At 45.2% G+C, this 14,688-nt stretch overlaps 1 protein-coding gene across 18 annotated transcripts in view; it reads left to right on the top strand.

Annotated features, from left to right (window-relative positions):
- KANSL1 (KAT8 regulatory NSL complex subunit 1) overlaps window positions 1-14,688 on the top strand; it is a 198,619-nt gene that overhangs the window by 34,011 nt on the left and 149,920 nt on the right. For 5 of the 18 annotated variants that reach the window (XM_050763677.1, XM_050763685.1, XM_050763680.1 and 2 more), the window contains exon 1: window positions 800-1,407. The exons of 7 other annotated variants lie outside the window; for them this stretch is intronic. The gene's annotated coding sequence lies outside the window, so the exon portion shown is untranslated. Of the gene's footprint in view, window positions 1-177; window positions 481-799; window positions 1,812-14,688 lie in introns of those variants that run through there. 6 more of the 18 variants (XM_050763683.1, XM_050763675.1, XM_050763672.1 and 3 more) reach the window with 2 other exon arrangements.

Here is a 14,688-nt window from a genome sequence, read left to right as displayed (position 1 = left end):
CAAAACAAGACGCTTGTTTCTTCACGAAAACTACAGTTCCCAGCGGGCCCGGCGCCGGCGGGGCCATCACTTCCCCTCTGGCTCCCGGCTGCCCCTTCCCGGGCTGGCCCGGCGCGGGCCCTGGCTTGGGCCTGCGCAGTGACTACGTGCGCCCCCCCAAGCCTGCTCCACCCCGCCCAACTCTGGTGGCTGCGGAGCGCGGTGCTGGGGCTAGTGCCCAGCCGTGCTGCAGTGTACGGAGGCTGGCTGCTAGGGACAAAGGGCGGGCGGCGGAAGCCGCTTCACTGGTCAGGGAGCTTTCTGCAGGGTTAGCCCTTGGAATAGTGTGGCGCCGACGGCCTTAGCCTCTTTACTACACAGTGCAAACAGTTCCTCGCTCACGTCCTCTCGCTCCGCGGCGCCGGCCCGCCCTGCCCCTCAACCGGCGAGCCGCACCGCCGGCCCCAGCACGGAGGGAATGTGACGGCGTCAGTGCCTCAGGTTAGACTCACCTCGGCCGCAGCGAGGGCTGGCTTCCCCCTGCCGCAGTGCTGCGTGCCGTCGCCGCACGTCCGGGGCAGCTGGGGCCGGGCGCCGCGGCCTCCGCAGATGGAGGTACAAAAACATCGGCCACGGCGAGGAGCCATGACTGAGGCGGCGGCGGCCGCGCCTCCTGGCGGCCCGCGGGGGCGGCGCGGCGGGCGCCCCCTGGCGGCGCGCCGGGGTGGAGCGGCCCTTCGCCGCCGCAGCCGCAGCCGGCGGAGGCGCTGCTGTCCCTCCTCCCCGTGTCCCCGGCGCTCGCCCGCTCGCTCGCTCGCTCCATTCTCCCTCCGCTTCAGATTAAAGGGGGGGAGGGAAAAGGAGCTCGGCCGCCATTTTCCCAGTGCCGCCACCACCGCCGCCACCGCTCGCGGAGCCGGCGGGAGAACCGAGCACCGTAGCGAAGCCGACTCATCTCGCCGCGGCGGCGCGGGGGGCGGCTGAAGCGCGCTCCCCGGCTGGAAAGAGGCGGCCGAGGGTGGCGGTCTGGGTGCGGGTTCGGGCTGCAGACGGCGGTGCTTGTTTGTGCGGGGCGGGGGGGCGGCTTCACCCTCTGCCCCCGCCCGCCCGCCCTCCCGGCCGGGCTGCGGTCCCCGGCCGTGCTCGGGCCCTGTCGGTGCGGAGGAAGGCCGAGAAAGGGCCCGAAAGAGAAGAAAAAGCAGCCGCTCCCCGCCGCCGCCTTCCCCTCCCCCTCCGCCTCGCCCCCCCGCCCGGAAAGTCAGGGCGGCTCCGGGCGCCGGGGGGAGGAGAGCGGCGGGCCCGGGCCGGAGCCGCCGCCGCGCGCCCCCGCCCGCCGCTGGCCCTCGGCGCCCAGGCCGGGGGGCTGTTTGCAAACTGCGCCCATTTTGTGGGGCTGAATCCGCCCGGGCTACGCTCCTCCATCACGTGGTAGGTGCTGCTGCTGCTCCTCTCCTCCTCCTCCTGCTGCCCTTTCTCCTTCTCCTCGCTCTCCCTGTGGCTCCCATTTCTCTCTCTCTTTGTTAGTTGTAACTAGAAAGGCAGGGCAGGGTAGAAAAAACCCCCGGAACTTTAAATGGCCTCTCCGGGCTTCCCCGCTGCGGGTCCGGGCTGGGAGTCGCCCCAAGGGCGGGGGTGTGCGGGGGCCCTTCCCCAGCAGCTGCCGCCTCGTTCGCCAGCTTTTCCTTTGGCGTTCTATTTAAAAAGGCGGCCTGGAGAACATGATTTATTCCCGTAAAAGAACCCCCCAAACAAACTCTGGCTCTCGCTTTGAACTTCTCTTGACTGCAAAAGGCCTTTCTCTGCTCGAAACACACGTCTTGGCGCGTTGCACGGTTTGTATCACAACTCTGATTGTTTCATTTATTATTTTTGTTGCCTGTAAATTCAGGTCACTTACGTTTTCAGATGTAGTCTCCCTCAGGCGGACTTTTTTTTTTTTTTTTTTTAAACTAAAGAGGAAGAGGCATTTATTTGCTTTTAAGTGAGTTAGAATCTTTCTGCCTTTTGGGGGGCCTGTTTTCCGGCTGACGGTCTTTTGATTCTTAGCAAATAGTTTGATTTTTTTCCATACGATAAACAACCCTACTCCCGTGTTTTACTTAAAAATCCTCTTGTTTTCCACTGTTGGAATCCCAAAGTGGATTTGTAGAGAAACGTGTTACTTAACTATTGCTTATTGATTGCTTTAGGGGAGAAGGAGTGAGTGACATGATGGCGCCACTTTAAATTGCTCTTTCCTCTTCCTCGGTCCCCCCCACCCCCCTTTATCCTGGAGGTCACTGGAGCATTTTCTGTGACCTATTAATAAAATTGTACTTGAGGGTGTTAGAAGCACAACTCGTAGGGGCTGGAGTTTAGTGCCCTAGGGTCGACAGACCAACTCCCGCGGTCTCCAAAGTTCCGAGAAATCTCTCTTCCTCCAGCCTCGCCTCCCTCCCCTCCATTCACAATCCTGGTGTTGCCATCTCCTTTGTCACGTGGCTAGCAATCATTGTGTTTTTTTGTTTGTTTTGAGGTGTGTGTTTATATTTTTAAATTGCAGCTCAGAGGAACCTTTCCTCTTCGCTTTGGAGAGATCAAAACGTTTTACTTGTTTTAGTTTTAGAGTCGTAGAACGTTTTAAAATAAACGATAAAATTACATAATCTTTGCCTTGCATAATCATGATATAGTTATAGATTGCTACTGAACTTCGTCTTGAAAGTCCTTTGAAGTATGGAAACTAGTACGTTAGAATATGTTTTCCGTTTGTCAGGGTGGTCTGTAATTTCTATTTTCTCTGCTTTTTGGGTCAGTTAAAGGACCACTATTTACAAAGGCTTAAGTGGGTGTGTTTTCCCTTTCCTCTTTTCTATAGGCTCTACTTGGTTCCTTTTCTAGCATACCGTCTGACCAATTTAGAAAATTTCAATTGTCTACAGGCGTTGTCAGTTAAAACTGTTTTTTAAACCTTCTATCAACAGTGAATACTTTTGAGTAGTAATTGTTTTCTGTCTAATACTAAGTGTATTTATTAGCATTTCGGTTTTGATCTAGAAAATTTTTACTTTTAATCCTGTAGTTTTAGAAGTATATTATTCCTTTATCTGTTTCTTTATATCAGTTTTTCCCATAATTGGGTAAATTTCTACTTTATAAAATACAAAGTACGTTTCTGTTTTTTCTACATAGTTTAGAAGACATTTTTTCCAATTAAAAAAATCTATTGTGAATTAAGAAACTTATTTTTTTTAAAAAAGTAAATATGAAATGTGATTCTTGAGTATGCATTGATCCTGATTTACCGTGTACATTGTCAATGGTTTGGACCATTTTCTTTGCTAACAGTTACATCATGTCATGTGATATGTGCAGTGTGATGTGTAGTTCTAAAAATAAGGCAAGGTAAAAATGCTCATCCCTTGGGAATTTAAAAAATGTATTATAAATGTGGAATAACTACCTTCAGTCGTGAAATTCTGAATTGGGTTTCCACTAGGTTTATGCAACAAAGTGTGCCGTACCTTTGACCTTTAGCATATTTGGTGTATTTGTTAGTACCTCATAATTTGAGGTGATTGACTTTATTTTTTGAACTACTTGGAGGGAAACATTAAATGTTACAAAGGTTCTTAATGTCTGTATTATGATGAAGATGGTTGTCTCTGATGACCACCTCATTTGAGTATATACAAGTGTCTTTGATTGTGATTGTGACTAGTTAAAAGAATGATCAGTTAATTATTAGAGCTTTGTGGTAGGGTGGGATTTTCGGTCTTTCCATCTATATGAATCTACTGAAGTGAAGTATTTTAGAAGTTTTCTTGCATCATTTCTGAAAGTCACATTCAGAACATTCGTATTTGACTTTGGTGCTTTTACCAGCGTGAGATGTTAAATTTTTGTCTGATTTTCTTTCCTTCTGCCTACACATGTTATTTCTCTGGTTAAACCTGCAGAGCACTCTTTGTTAGGTGAGTGTTTCCTGGTGAGGAAAATTCTGGAAGTTAAAAAATGAGTAGGCCTTTAGTTCACTTGTGAACTTATATCAAGGTAAGAAGAAAGTGAAATAACTGTACTAAACTTTTTTCTTCACTGCCACTAAGGCTGCTCTTGCATCTCTAGTAACGCTACATTGTAACCATTGTCTCTGCATCTTCTGAAGAGTATTGAGTTGACCGCAGATTTTAATTGCATTTTAAAGTGAGTAAGTTTTAGGTTCCTTCTGTTTGTTACGACCTGATTTGTGTAGTCTCTAAACGTAGGGGTGTTGTGGTTGTTTGAGAAGGCATTTTAGTATTGAGTGGTTCTAATTAGGCCCCTCTGTGATTAAAGCTTAGCTCCTTGTTATATCAGACAAGCAAATTTTTTTTTTTTTTTTTTTTTTTTGGAGACAGGGTCTCGTTCTGTTGCCCATGCTGGAGTGCAGTGGTGCCATCTCAACGCATTGCAGCCTCCGCCTCCCAGGTCCAAGCGATTCTTGTGCCTCAGCCTCCTGAGTAACAGGGACTACAGGCGTGTGCCACCACGCCCAGCTACGTTTTGTGTTTTTAGTAGAGATGGGGGTTTCACCATGTTGACCGGGCTGGTCTCGAACTCCTGACCTCAGATGATCCACCTGCCTCGGCCTCCCAAAAGTGCTGGAATTACAGGCATGGACCACCACGCCTAGCCTAGACAAGCAATTTTTAAAGTGTGCTTAAAAACACCAAACTAATCCACACTGGATTTTCTGAACAATAGTAATAGTAAACGCCATGTTTAAAGAGTAATGCTTATTCCTTTTATATTTTTTCAGCTGGTGGGGAGATGGGTAGGGGCTATTTTTTTATTCTTGGCGAGTCCATTAAGACAGAGATAAGCGACTTTCTTTCTAGATAGATGTATATAGTTTTACGTTTTATTGTCCCTCTCCACCCCCCAACAAAGACCTCTCCGTTTCATCCCTTGAGTTTAGAGGGGAGGGACTAGGGCAAACTAAGTATGTGGTTGTCTGTTAATTGCCCCAGAGTAAATCTTACTGAGTGGTTTAGAGATTGTTTCTTTTTCATTTTAGAGATGAGGTCTCCGGGTCTGGCTGTGATTCCCAGGCTGGCATGCATAGATGTAATCATGTGCGCTACAGTTTAGAGTGCCTGAACTCCAGGGCTCAAGTGATCCTCCTGCTTTAGCCTCCTGAGCAACAGGAGCATTCAATCTTGTCTTTTTTTTTTTGAAACAGAATCTTTGCTCTGTTGCCCAGGCTGGAGTGCAATGGCACGTTCTGGGCTCACTGCAACCTCCGCCCCTAGGGTTCTAGCAATTCTTCTACCTCAGCCTCCCGAGTAGCTGGCATTACAGGTGCCCACCACCATGCCTGGCTAATTTTTTTCTATTTTTAGTAGAGATGGGGTTTCACCATGTTGGCCAGGCTGGTCTTGAACTCCTGACCTCAGGTGATCCACTTGCCTCAGCCTCCCAAAGTGCTAGGATTACATGCAGGAGCCATCCGGCCCGGCCCCTTGCTTGTCTTACTTAGAGTTTTAAAGCAGCTTTTCGTTCGTACTCTTCATTTTAAATGTTTCTTCTTGATTGATTTGATTATTCTACGTCTTGGGAAGCATATTTAACCTTAGTGCCTCTTTATTTACTTACCTTAAGAAAGGAGTACAGGGCAGGTTCTTAAGTAAAATGGCCCCAAACAACCTGGCTTGCCTACTGTGTTAGTGCAAAGAACACTTGGACCATGTCTTTTTCCTAAAATTGGACTTTATAACTGTTTCTTGGAAGTCTGTTTTAAGACTTTTTTTAGTTCTCATGTTGCTTCTGAAGATGTATGTTTAAATTATAGTTTTTATGCTGATAAGCCTCTGGGCATGCTAAAAGTTGTGCAGAACAATAGTTTATAACACAAGATTCCCTCATCAGTACTTCCCATTCCCTGAAATGTGAGATCAAAACTCAGTTGAACCACACTATGGCTGTAGAAGACAGTGTGAATTAGAAAAGAGAAATATCCACTGTACTAGCATTCACCAGCGTTTGAAGGCTATCAGAAGATATAGGAGGTAAGTGATATCCTTGGGTGTCACTTGCAGATTGAGGGGAGAATTGTGGGTCATAGGAGAGGACTAGTATGGCAGGGGGTAACTGTTATTTGTTTCTTTGCTAAGCCTTGTGCCTTTTAGGATGTAGAACAAAATACCTAGGAGAAAGTAAGCCAAAAGGTGGGATTTGCCAAAATACCTGGGCTCCAAAAAGAGCTGCAATATATATTTTTCTTTATTAAGCATTTTCTTGTCTTTGGTAGAATAAAGGTAAAGCTAAAATAGAGTGCGGAAACTGACTTGACCAAAGTAGAAAACACAGCTCATGTTTATGAATGAAAAACAAATGAGTTTGGGCAGTCTGAAAGAAAGAAATCAGACATTTTATATAAAGATTTTAAACCTTTATGCAAAGAGTCCCTTTAAGGTGGAGGAGACCTTTTAAATACTTGTTTCCCCATTTAGTAGCACAGTGTGGCAAAATAGTTGTTTAATAATTGTTACTTTCTGCAAGCCTTGCTTTTCCAAGATTTTAAGCCGCTTCCACAGAGTGTTAACATTTGAAAGCCCTTTACCAGGAAATTATTTAGTTATGTATTTTATCGTTGTTGACTGTGAACTTGCCCTTTTTTTATTTTCCTGGCTGTAATTTTTTTACAATTAAAGTTTCTTTCCAAGATTTTGAGAGTCAGGAAATGTAAAGTGGAGGTAGATTGAATGCAGTTTTATCTAAATGTTATTTTAAAAACTCTGGTTCTTGTAACTTGAACCGGGAATCCAAAATGAGATCTTACTCTGAATTTTAATTACAGCAGATTCTGCTCTTATTTGGAAAAAGTTGCTTGAGTGACATCAAACTTAATGGAGTCCCTCACCTTTTAATTCCTTTTTAAAAAGGGAACAGCTTAAGGTTTGACTTGGTTAAAGTATTAGGGAATAAAAAAGATGAATAACAATTTTGTTGTTAGGACGTTAAACCAAAAATTGCTAACAACTCATATCCAGACTTTCCTCTTGCTACTTGTTATTTGGCCTTTGTGACTGTTTGTTAGCACCTCCACCAGAGGGTGTGAAGGGAAAGAGGCTCAATGCCTCTTTACTGTAGCTAGTTTCTGGTTTGCTAGTCTAGGAGAGACACTTCATAGAAATACCAGTCTGGGCTGGGCGCGGTGGCTCACGCCTGTAATTCCAGCACCTTGGGAGGCCGAGGCGGATCCCCTGAGGTCAGGAGTTTGAGACCAGCCTGGCTAACACGGTGAAACCCTGTCTCTACTTAAAAAAAAAAAAAAAATTACAGAAAAAATTAGCTGGACATGGTGGTGCATGCCCGTAGTCCCAGCTACTCAAGAGGCTGAGGCAGGAGAATTGCTTGAACCTGGGAGGTGGAGGTTGTAGTGAGCTGAGATCACATCACTGCACTCCAGCCTGGGCAACAGAGAGAGACTCCGTCTCAAAAAAAAAGAAAATAAATACTAGCCTAATAAGTTGAACTGTCAGGAAAATTTCATTAAACTCTCCATTTGTTACCATGGAGAACTGAAGCTCTTTGAAGACCTTAAGCATGTCTCCAAAAAATTGGACTGTATTTTTTTTGCACTTAGTGATTTACTCCTTACCCCTTGCCTCCCAAGAGAATGAAAAATGGATATAAGTATTAACATTAACATATAAGACTTAACATGTTATTGGCATCGGAAAAATGTACTTTTAAAAGTCATTAATTGACTTTTCTCTAAAGGGATAAAGTAGGTTTCAGTGGGAACTCAGGAATTTGGCCATGGACCTTTAGAATTCTTTTTTTTTTTTTTTGAGACGGAGTCTCGCTCTGTCCCCCAGGCTGGAGTGCAGTGGTGCCATCTCAGCTCACTACAAGCTCTGCCTTCCAGGTTCACGCCATTTTCCTGCCTCAGCCTCCTGAGTAGCTGGGAGTACAGGCGTCTGCCACCACACCCAGCTAATTTTTTTTTTTTTTTGTATTTTTAGTAGAGACGAGGTTTCACCGTGTTAGCCAGGATGGTCTCGATCTCCTGACCTTGTGATCCGCCCGCCTCGGCCTCCCAAAGTGCTGGGATTACAGGTGTCAGCCACCGTGCCCAGCCTCCTTTAGAATTCTTAAAATCTTCAAGAAGTCGCTGATTTTAGGATTGTTCAGGAGCACTTACACCAACTATTAGGGCTTGTTGGAAAGAGATATGATAAAAAGTATAATTTTTTTTTCTCTTTGTCTTTTGTGAGCTAAAGACTGGTAGGAAATTTGAATTCAGTCATAGCACAAAAATAGGATAAACACCATTAATAGTTTGATATATAGACATCCTTCAGAAAAAAATGTTTTCTTGAGATAGTATCTTGCTGTGTTGCCCAGGCTGGTCTTGAACTCCTGGACCCAGGCAGTCCTCCCACCTTGGCTTCTAGAGTAGCTGGTATTACAGGCATGAGCCATGGTGCCCAGCCTATCCATGTATATATATTTAATGGGATCATAGTTGTTATATGGCTTGATCTTTTTAATTAGTTTTTTTTTTTTTTTTGTATTACAGTTCTTGAGTGAAAGCATTGTGTATACATCTTTGAGTACCTATGAGAATATTTCTGTTGGATAGATTTCTAGAAGTGCAGTTGCTGGGTAAAAGTTTGAGCATTTACATTTGTGATTTTGATGGCTATTACCTTTATAATACTATGTAACCAACTTTAATAATAGCTTAAAAAGTGTAATTAAAAAGTTTCCCAGTCTGAGTACAGGTGCTTGGTCAAGTAAATAACTGGAACTTGTGGTGGGTGAAGTCTATCCTAGGTTCAGCTGATGCCTGTTCTTGTTAGGTGGTTGATCACTTCAGACATCTCCATTAACATCCTAATGGATCTTCATCTGATGGATTTAGCATAGAATGCTCAGGTTGCTTAGTGTGTGTTGGTCCGCTGTTTGCCAGGCATTGTGCTGCATGTAGGGGACAGAGATAAAACAAGCTATAACCCTCCTTTTTAAGAAGTACATAGTCGGGGCCGGGCGCGGTGGCTCAAGCCTGTAATCCCAGCACTTTGGGAGGCCGAGACGGGCGGATCACGAGGTCAGGAGATCGAGACCATCCTGGCTAACACAATGAAACCCCGTCTCCACTAAAAATACAAAAAAATTAGCCGGGCGTGGTGGCGGTGCCTGTAGTCCCAGCTACTCGGGAGGCTGAGGCAGGAGAATGGCGGGAACCCGGGAGGCGAAGCTTGCAGTGAGCCGAGATCGCGCCACTGCACTCCAGCCTGGGCGACAGAGCGAGACTCCGCCTCAAAAAAAAAAAAAAAAAAGAAGTACATAGTCGGACAGGCACGGTGGCTCATGCCTGTAATCCCAGCACTTTGGGAGGCCGAGGCTGGCGAATCACGAGGTCAGGACTTTGAGACCAGCCCGGCCAACATGGTGAAACCCTGTTTCTACTGAAAAATACAAAAATTTAGCTGGATGTGGTGGTGGGTGCCTGTAATCCTAGCTACTCGGGAGGCTGAGGCAGAAGAATTGCTTAAACTCAGGAGGCGGAGGTTGCAGTGAGCCGAGATTGTGCCACTGCACTCCAGCCGTGGTGACAATGAGAGGCTGTGTCTCAAAAAAAAAAAAAAAAAAAAAAAAAAAAAGTACATAGTCTAGGGAAGAAAGAGATGGCAAATTTGTGAGTTTATATCGTACCATGAGCAATAGCCAGGGTGTCATGGGAGTGCAGTAAGAGCCTAGAGGGAGGGACCCCACCTCAACCTGGGAGTAATGGGGAATACTTGAAAGAGCATGTATGTAACCTTGAGCTGAACCTTGAAAGAGTAGCATGAGTAAAGGCGCAGGGGCGTAGAAGAGCCAGGGAAAGTACGTTTCACGTGGCTGTAGTGAGGACAGGCTGGAGATGAGGTCGATTGTAAAAAGGGGGCAGATAATGGTGTGGGGGGAATTTGGCCTCATCCTTACTCTAGAGTCAGTGAACGATTTTAAACGGTTAGATTTAGGTTTACCCCCTCCTTTCATTTTTTCTTCCCTTTCTAATAATCATTTTGGGTAGTGTACGCTAGATTAGATAGGCTTGCTGAGACAGGAAGAAGGAAGAATAGTTGGGAGATTATTACTGCCTGAATTACTGTAGTACACAATGAGGCTCTGCACTAGGGCAGTGGCACTAAGGATGGAATGAATGTGCCTATGATTCTGTGTGTTGCCAACTCTCACCCTCTGTGCACCAACTAACCCTTCAAAATTCAGTTAGTATGTTATCTTTTCTAGAAGCCTTCCTTGACCCCTTCAGGTGAAATACAGTACTGTATCATTCAAGGCTACCTTCACACCTATTTTTTTTTTTTTTGGAGACAGTCTCATTCTGTCACCCAAGCTGGAGTGCAGTGGTGTGATCTCAGCTCACTGCAGCCTCTGCCTCCCGGATTCAAGTGATTCTCGTACCTCAGCCTTCTGAATAGCTGGGATTACAGGCATGCACTACCACACCCGGCTAATTGTTTCTATTTTTATTATAGTAGAGATGGGGTTTCGCTGTGTTGGCCTGGCTGTTCTCGAACTCCTGACCTCAAGTAATCTGCCTGCCTTGGCCTCCCAAAGTGCTGGAATTACAGGCGTGAGCCACCTTTCCCGGCCCTACTCCCTCCCTTCCTATACTCCTTCCCTCCCTCCCTCCCTCTTCCTTTCCCTCCTTTTCTTCTCTCCCCTCCTCTCCTCTCCCCTCCCTTCTCTCTCCCCCTCCCCTCTCTCTCTTCTCTCCCCTCCCGTCTCCTCTTTTCCTTCTTTTGAGACAGAATCTCGCTCTGTAACCCAGGCTGGAGTGCGGTGGTGTAATCACAGCTCACTGCAACCTCCACCTGCCAGGCTCAAGTGACCCTCCCACTGTGCCCAGCTAATTATTATTTTGTTAGAGACTGGGTCTCAGTGTGTTGTCTAGACTGGTCTCAGACTACTCCTCCTGGGCTCAGGCAATCCTCCTGCCTTGGCCTCCCAAGTGTGAGCCACCATGCTTGGCCATCATTTACTTTAAAAAAAGAAGTGTTTTTGTTTGGGTGGCTTTTTTGATGGGGGCTATGTTGCCTAGGCTGGCCTTGAACTCCTTGGCTGAAGCCATCCTCCTGCCTCCTGAGTAACTGGGAATACAGGCGCCTGCCACTGCACCCAACTCCTACTCATTCTTTAGGTTTCAGCCTAGATGTTCTTTTTTCTGAAAAGCCTTTTCTGACTCCGCCTACTTCTCAGCCTGTATGAGGATTGTCCCCCCGCCCCCAAATCACACAGTAGTGTCTGTCTTTACTTCTGCTTGTCATCCTTGTATGTACTTACTGTGGTGCTTTGAATACTCTAGGCATTTTAATATTTATTGGAGATACTCAATAGGTAGTTGGTGTTCTTTGACTTTCCTCTAAAGACTAAAATTCAGAATTTACTCTCAGGCAGTTGGGACCCTTTCAGTTTAAGCCTTAAACTATCTAGTGTAGTAGTTAAAAGCGTTAACTACTTTAGCATTATGGATCCTGCCCCTGCAACTTCGTAGTTGTGTGATCATGGTCAAATTACTTAACTTCTTTGAGCATCTATAAAATGAGGACAGTAGTACTTACCTTACATTGTTATTGTGAAGATTAAATAAGAGAGTATATGTAAGGTATTAGCATAGTAGTTGACATAGTAAAAGGCTAATTAATGTTGGTGAACAACATTTGTAATAACCTATCCTGCACTCAGGAATTACTCCTTTAGTAATATAAAGCTTTTTCAGTTAAGAAGTCCTATTGGCCAAGGAGATTGATGATGGTCTTGTGGGGTGACACACATTATCTCTTTGTTTTATAGTAAAATTTTTGTCTCTCCTTCCCCATTGTATTCCACAACAAATCTACTTTTCTTTATGTGTAAAATAAATACTTTGTAGTACATTCCATAATGTAGCTTGCAGTACTTCATCACAGATCAGTGTGTAGCTGTTCTTTTCCTCTCTTTCTCTTCAGAAGCTGTACGTATACCACCCGATTCATACAAGTTGTTCTATGGATCATGCCTCACGTCTTTCCCATTATTTTGATTGTGTCAATTTTTTGATTCGTGTTTCCTCCTCTTTCTCTTCTTAGTAAAATTTTACACTTGAGGGAAACCCCCACGAGGCCTTTTTGACTTCTCTAGTCCAGTCATTTAGGGCTTACAATGCTTACTATGTACCAAGCTCTAGATAAAGTTAGCATGCTAAAGAAGGGTGCTGTTAAGGAACTTTGTCTTGGAAATAGAATTAGTTAACAATTAGGGAAAATTCAGATAATTTGAACTGAATGATAGTGACTTTAAGTGCATTATACAATTCAAGCAGGAAGAAAGTGATATGAATTGAAAGAGTCTAAGAAGTTTGTGGAGATGCTATGTATTGAAAAATTAGTAAGTTTGGGGACAAAAAAAAAAAAAATAGAAGGAGCTTCCAGGTAGAGGTAGCAACATAGGCAAAGATATGGAGTTGGGAATCTGTGGGGAGTTCTGGGTCTGTATCAATTGATGTACTTGCTCTGACGTTATTATAAGTCTCATCTTGAAGAATGTGAACTCATTAAAAAGGTGTGAGGGGCTGGGTATGGTGGCTCACGCCTGTAATCCCATCACTTTGGGAGGCTGAGGCAGGTGGATCACCTGAGGTCAGGAGTTGGAAACCAGCCTGGCCAATGTGGTGAAACTCCGTCTCTACTAAAAATACAAAAAAGTTAGCTGAATGTGGTGGCGGGCACCTGTATAATCCCAGCTGCTTAGGAGGCTGGGGTAGGAGAATCGCTTGAACCTGGGAGGCAGAGGTTGCAGTGAGCTGAGGTCGTGCCATGGCACTCCAGCCTGGGGGACAAGAGAGGGACTTCGTCTCCAAAAAAAAAAAAAAAAAAAAAAAAAAAAAAAGTGTGAGGAACTCATTCAGAGTAGGAAAGTGAGATGATAAAAAGGTAAAGGAAAGTTTGGGGCACTGAGGCACTAGTCAGGAAGCTGTTGTGATAATCTAGACAGGAGCTGATGGATTGGATTGATAGTGTTAGAAATACGAAGATGATATACCAAACCTGAAAAGCTTTGTGAGAAACGAAGAAGTGAAAAACGAAGGATTTCATCACAAAGGAGATGAAGTTATGAAGGAAAAGAGAGGTTTCTTTCCGTTCTTTATAAGCCATCACATTTTTGTTTGTCATGTATTTGGCCTTTTTGTTAGACTTTGGCCCCTTCACATTTCTGGATTTAAGCTTTGGTAGAGAATTTGACTATTATGTTCTGGTTGAAGTTCTCATTGCATCTTATCTGGATTATTGTGGTAGCTTCTTTATTGGTCTTTGCCGTCTGTAGATGCTTTTTTACTTTTAATCCATCCTACCCAACTGGTCTCTCTAAAGCACAGTCTGACGTTTCACTCCCATTTAAAAAAATGTTTAATGATGTTCTGCTGTCATTATATATATACACGCACACACATATATATGTATATGTGTGTGTATATATGTGTAATTTTTATTTTTCAGAGACTCGATCTTGCTATGTTGACCAGGCTCGTCTCAAACTCCTGGCCTCAAGCAATCCTCTTGACTTGGCCTCCCAGAGTGCTGGGATTACATACCTGAGCCACTGCACCTGGCCTCTGCTGTCCTTTTTTGTTTGTTTGTTTTTGAGACAGAGCCTCTCTTTGTCGCCCTGGCTGAAGTGCAGAGGTTCAGTTTCAGCTCATTGCAGCCTCCCCCTCCCGGGTTCAGGTGGTTCTCGTGCCTTAGCCTCCCTAGTAGCTGGGACTACAGGCACCTGCCACCATGCCCGGCTAATTTATTTTATTTTTATTTTTATTGTTTATTTTTTTGAGATGGAGTCTCACTTTTGTCACCCAGGCTGGAGTGCCATAGCGCGATCTTGGCTTACTGCAACCTCCACCTCCTGGGTTCAAGCGATTCTCCTACCACAGCCTCCCGAGCAGCTGGGATTACAGGTGCCCACCACCACACCCAGTTAATTTTTTTGTATTTTTAGTAGAGACAGGGTTTCACCATGTTGGCCAGTCTGGTTTCGACCTTCTGACCTCAGGGGATCCACCTGCCTCGACCTCCCAAAGTGCTGGGATTGCAGGTGTGAGCCACTGCACCTGGCCCCTCTACTGTCTTTAAGTCTGAATTAAGGCTATTTAAGGCGGTCCATTAAGGATCTGGCTTCAAACTGCCTTTCCACCTTCTTTCTGCTGCTTCCTCTATTAAAATATGCTTTATATTTTAAGCAAATTGATAATTTTTTTATTTTTATTTTTTGAGATGGAGTCTCACTCTTGTTACCCAGGCTGGAGCGCAGTGGCGCGATCTCGGCTCACTGCAACCTCCGCCTCCTGGCTTCAAGCAATTCTCCTGCCTCAGCCTTCCAAGTAGCTGGGAGTACAGGTGCCCACCACCACACTTGGCTAATTTTTGGTAATTTTAGTAGAGACGGGGTTTCGCCATGTTGGCCAGGCTGGTCTCCTGATCTCAGGTAATCTACCTGCCTCGGCCTCCCGAAGTCCTGGGATTACAGGCATGAGCCGCTGCGCCTGGCCCAAATTGTTCTTTTAACCTTCAGAATGTTGCCTTTTCCCACACAGCCTTGCCTTTTCTTATGCCATTTCCTTTCCCTAGAATACCACATTACCATTCTCCTGTCCTAGCCTATTACATAATGACATTTTAGCTAATTTTCAAGTCTCAGCTA

Source organism: Macaca thibetana, chromosome 16 (assembly GCF_024542745.1).
Source record: "Macaca thibetana thibetana isolate TM-01 chromosome 16, ASM2454274v1, whole genome shotgun sequence".
Taxonomy (NCBI): Eukaryota; Metazoa; Chordata; class Mammalia; order Primates; family Cercopithecidae; genus Macaca; species Macaca thibetana.
The sequence above is the reverse complement of the archived record's forward strand: the minus strand, read 5'-3'. Positions and strand labels throughout refer to the sequence as shown.